The sequence below is a fragment of the Orbicella franksi genome, chromosome 1 (genome assembly GCF_964199315.1).
Source record: "Orbicella franksi chromosome 1, jaOrbFran1.1, whole genome shotgun sequence".
In the NCBI taxonomy this organism is placed as follows: domain Eukaryota; kingdom Metazoa; phylum Cnidaria; class Anthozoa; order Scleractinia; family Merulinidae; genus Orbicella; species Orbicella franksi.
Window position 1 is genome coordinate 14,295,826 of NC_138145.1, and position 5,735 is coordinate 14,301,560.

A 5,735-nucleotide genomic window follows, 5' to 3' on the forward strand; every position below is an offset into this window, starting at 1 on the left:
TCTTAAGCCTATGTAACATAAACTTCCGATTAGAAAAATAAAAGAATGAAACAAATGTAAGTAAGCCTTTATTTTCATAGGGAGGCGCGGTGACCTCATGGTTAGTGCGCTCGTCTCCGGATCGAGCGGTCCGGGTTCGAGCCCTGGCCGGGGACATTGTGTTGTGTTCTTGGGCAAGACACTTTACTCTCACAGTGCCTCTCTCCACCCGGGTGTATAAATGGGTACCGGCGAACTTAATGCTGGGGGTAACCTTGCGATGGACTAGCATCCCATCCAGGGGGGAGTAGAAATACTCCTAGTCGCTTCATGCTACAGAAATCGGGATAAGCTCCGGCCTGATGGGCCGCTTGGCTCGCATGCAGACTTGACCTTACCTTACCTTTATTTTCATAGAGAAATTTTGTCACTTTTGCTAAGCGACACGAAGCGTTACTGAAAGCAAGTAGCTTGCGTTACTCGAATAAATAATATGCAGAATTTAAAACATTATTATCTTCGGCTGTCCAGCTTTTCCTGCAGACAAACGGTTTCTTATTTTTGAGTATTTATCTTTGCGCACGTTTAGATGTGTGCCAAATGTTACTAAGCGCAAAACTATGAATCACGTCGACATCAGAGAGATCAATCCAGTGTTGAAATTATGTCAGGGTATCATGCATCTACGAACGATATGTTAGAAGCTAACAATTATGTCAAAATGTTACTTTTTCAATTTTCGTTTTAAATCGAAATGTCGTCAAAGAGATTTTGAATACCGTAATTCAACTAAATACCGTAATGTTGAATACAGCGTTGCGCGTGTAATGTGAAACGGGGGAAAAGTAACATAATAACATATCAGGTGACCTCCTGACCTCAGAGGTCAGTCGAGTTGTTTATTCACTGTACGGGGACTGAGTTAGTTACTCATGAGTCGACATGAGGCATATGGATATGAGAAACTAATTTGCTTCGGTTTGAAGCGAATATTCTATCATATTTTTAAAGGACTCTCGACTGAGCAAGACGATGAAAACAGCCAGGACAGTGTGTGCCACTCAGTGTCTCATCTCAAATATAAACATTGTCGACCTTGTCGAATTTTATGGCCGTTTATGCTCGCTGTCTTACTGGAAATATTTTACAGAACAGCTCACAAGGACACTGGGAAGTTAAAATCGTTTGTATAGCAGCAGAAGGAACGTAAGTAACGGTGAGTCGTTGTTTCCTGTTTTAAACCGTTGACTTCCAAAGAATAACCTTGGGATTTGCATGAATTTGAACTCGCTTACATGCCGCAACATTTTATTTTACTGACGGAGAACATTTTAATTCCCAGAGCTATACCTTTTCGGGTGAAGAAAACAATAACCAAGGTTTCCTAAAATGTAGAAAGTTTGACCAAATCATATATACCAGAGGCCATTTATACTAGTCAAAGTTGGCCTTTATTTCTTCCTTGCCAAGAGACACAAATGGCGGCTGTACAAATACCCTTCGTTGCAAAGCTACAAACAAAACTTCAAGAAACTTATTACACGATTTTAAAGTATAAGAATGAAATAATATTTGTGCCAAGTTTTCTTTTCATAGGATTGCTTTAACGCCCCGGCTGTTTTCGTAAAGAAGCGTGAAATTCTGAACATTTTAAGCAGCGAAAACCGCCACTATATGCAAATTTCGAACTTTCTTAAATTTTGGCCTAAAATAAATCGTTGGAACTTTAACCTATTTTTCCATGAATAAGTTCACCCAAAGGTATGTTTTGGCGAAATAAAAGAAAAATCGATTTTTCGTGAGTGTCTTCCGATTCTCGACACTCTCAGAAAATCACTCTTAAAATGTTTGAAAGGCAGTTGCATTCAGAATTCATTAACACGGTGCATCAAAGTGTGGTGATATATACAAAGACTGAGCGACAGTAATATTTGACGTAATTTGTGGTTCAAATTATCACAAGACAACCATCAAAATGCTGATTGTTTAGTTATGTAGCTACTTGTTATAGCTTTTATTGAGTTTTAAACACATACCGGTTTACAAACGATGAAAATTAATGATTAAGGCAATACAGTGCTGGGCTGTCGAGTCCATTTAGATCTCGAAGGACTGTAAGTTTTTATATAATTTGAGGTTCAAAATATCACTATATCATCATAAAAATGCTTATTGTTTAGTTATACAGCTAATATTTTGTATATATTGTTGATTTCTAATCAGAACTCTACTTAAAGATTATCGAAATCAGTGAATAAGTCAAACGTACTTACCTGCCATGAAGGTCGCCATCATGAATTTCCCCATAATGCATTGCAACATTTGAAGTAATCTATAACTTACTACATCATCGCTTTTAAAGAGGTAAATTGAAATTTGGTTCTTAAAAAATGATTTGTGTTCTTTCTTGTTGTATTTATATGTGTGAAGACTATTTTTGATCCAGCTTAATATTTTTAATATGACTTTTGAAAACAAGCCTCTTTTTCAAGCAGAAGCGAATTCTGGTGATATATCAGCCAATAAAATATACAAGAAAGCTACTCTTTAGGGGTTGCTATCATAACATCTTGTAATCACCCCCAACTTAGCTTCAAATTTGTCACACTCTCAGCTGGTCCCTCTGAGTAGTACATCTGAGAGGGTCTGGCCCATGGACTAATATCTCTTTTACACAGTCGCAAATTGAAAATGTACCGCCAAAATCAAAAAGTGGAACAAATTTTCTTTGTTTTGATGTGTAAAGTGTCGAACAAAAAGCAGATTTGACCTGGTCAAATGGCCTTTCAAAACAGCTATATCTTCCTCCTTTTGCTTTTGTCCAGTTTTATAAGCGTGAAAGCAGTAGGAGAGGAATCGGGAAGCTCAGAAAGTCCTTCGGGGATTAATCTGCCGTCGTTTACGTACGATATAAAGAAGTGAGATTTGTAAAGTTGTTCTCCGTAAGAGTCGGAATAAATACACTTTTCAGGCTAGTTTGTGGGGTTCCGTCCGATAAATTTTCGTTGCAGGTTACTAATCTATACGGTTTGAAAGGAACGTAAAGAAGAAGACGGGGAAAACCATCAGTCGGTCCTCTCGGCCGTTGTAAACAAAGTGTTTGAGCGATCAGGTATACGCAGTGTAATAATCAATAACCGCATTTTAGAAGTCTTCAGGAAGAAAATATTCTGTCTCCAGAAAGCAGTCAAGAGAGCTAGTAAATGTGGCGGAAGACAATTAAATGCACTTCTTAACAAGTTGGAAACAGGGCCTCGGTATCAATTTAAGGTGTATTATAACGAGGTTGATGTGCATCAGCTTTAAAATGAGATCAACCAGTTGAGGGGAGAGAAAAGAGCATTAGAAGAATCACTAGTACAGGAGGAGGCAAAGCGATTGGGAGTTGATGGAAAAGCCCGACAAGCTCACGAGACAGCTGAGAAGAAAGGGGCCTTCTACACGGAAAAGTTTGTGCAATTAGCCAAAAAGGTGATCAAGAATGGCAAAAAGGGTAGAGGCCCTGCTACAAAGAAGTTTAATGATTATTCTAAGCACCACAAGAAGAGAATAAAAAACCTGTTGAAGGAGGAGTGCCAAAGTACACTGTCCTTTCTTGAGCTCTACAATTTTATTGCCACCAAAATTGAAGTGCTTAACACTGATACTAATCAGTATGAAACTTATAATCTTGTTGGAGAGGGAGAACTGACATTGACGGAGTCTGATCCAAAGGAACTTACCAGTGATGACCTTGATAATATAAATATGTGGCTCTATCTAAAAGATAAGTTCAATATATCAAAGGAGGCCTGGCATGAAATTTCCATGAAAGCCAATCGTATTCCCAATACCTATTTCATCAAGAAGCGAACCAATGAAATAAACAGCAAATGGGCCTTGAGACCAACTCCAGGGGATGCTGAGGGTGTTCAGTTAGGATTTGCAGAAAGCTTGCAAGAGCATATTGTGAGGCTTCAGCAAAATGGAGAAATCAAAGATGGAGAAACTATTAAGATCAAGCTTAGTGGTGATGGAACAAATATCGGAAAGAGGCTTACAGTCGTTAACTTTACTTTTACCATTCTGAATGAAAAGGAGGTGGCAATGGGTGAGAAGGGGAATTACATACTTGCTGTTATAAAAACTACAGAGACATATGATAATCTAAGAGAAAGCCTAGCAGACCTTCGAATGGAAATGTCAAACTTACAGGAAATAAGTCCAAGTAACCGCACCTATAAACTTGAATACTTTTTAGGTGGAGACTGGAAATTTTTAGCACTGATCTGTGGTCTAGGCAGGGCAAATGATGATTATGCTTGTGTGTGGTGCATGTGTCCCAGGCAGCAACGGTGGGACACAAGCAAAAAGTGGTCAGTTAATGACCCCACATTTGGTGCTAGAACTATTGAGGAAATAGCAAAGTTTTCGACTGGAAAGAAATTCAACTGAAAAGCAAAACCATTATTTGATTTTATACCCATGGATCATGTAATCAGAGACACATTACATCTCTTTCTGAGGATTTCAGATGTTTTGATTGACTTGCTCATAAGAGAGTTGAGAAGAAGTGATGCTATTGAGAAAAAAAAACACGTTCTCTGATGGATTCCCTAGAGATAAGTATAAACACATGGCAAGGTATGAAGAATGTATCAAAAGTATTGGAATCTCTTTTAACTTTAAAATCAACTAGGAGAGTAAAAAGCTGGAATAAAGAGATCTCACTGGACCAGAAAAATTGAAACTCTTTCAGAATATAAATATTCCTATGCTTCTTCCTTTTTTTTTTTTTTAGTGTTTACAGCACCTTTTAATCCACAAAAATAAATCTAACACATTGCAATAAAAAGAAAAAAAAACAATGAAGATGGTACAAAAGCGAAGAAAACGAAACAAGTGTTTCAAGTGTATTGTTAGGTTGATTACGTATAGCATTACTAGTATATGAGAGCGACGATAAAGAGCAGATTGCTGTGAAAAGCTCGTAGGTGACAGCGTATGTACGAGATGGTTGGCAAAGTTGATAGCTGCAAACGCTTCAGAGGAAGTGATGCTACCTATCAGTAGATATATATTCTGCAAGAGGTTCCCATTTTTCCATATCGCCGCTTTTTGTCTCCAATTCGAGCCTTGATTTCAGAAAGCGTAGATAATGATCAAAGTTAGGGGACATTTCTTTAGATTTGGCTAGCCAGATATGACGTCGAGCTAAAAGAAGGCAATAGTTAATTTGAAGTGCAAATTTTGACGTTTCCGGTTTCAGACCAAAAGCTGTAATGTTTAATAGGGTGGAGGTTTTGGGCATTAGTTTTATACTTTGCAGCCATTCGGATACTCTTTTCCAAAAGTTAGATGTCTCGTGACATGTCCAGAAGAGATGCATTAATGACTCTGGGCCTTCTTGACAGAAGGTGCAATTATCATTTGCCTTAAGCCCAATTTTATATAGAAAGTCATTAGTTGCTAGACGTCTGTGTAAAAATTTAAACTGGAATTCGATCAGTTTGGTACTCCTGGGGCATCGTGATGTCAAGAGGTATGCTGAGCTCCAGTCGAGATTTTCATTTCTTGAGTAGTTACAATCTAGAAGCCATTTCATTTGGCTGTTTTTTGGAACTTCGCGTTTGATTCTTGTCAGAATTTTGTATACGAGTGAGCTTACTTTTTTAGTCTCTAAAAGCTTAGTGCAAAAAGGCTTGTACTCCTGACTATTATCATGACCATCCACTTCTTTACGGAGGGTCTTTACAGCCGATATTATCCCGTAATAT

The 5,735-nt window shown here is 38.1% G+C and overlaps 1 pseudogene; it reads left to right on the forward strand.

The window, feature by feature from the left end:
* The first annotated feature begins 1,823 nt into the window (after positions 1-1,823).
* LOC145492041 (uncharacterized) overlaps positions 1,824-5,735 on the forward strand; it is a 4,915-nt pseudogene continuing 1,003 nt past the window's right edge.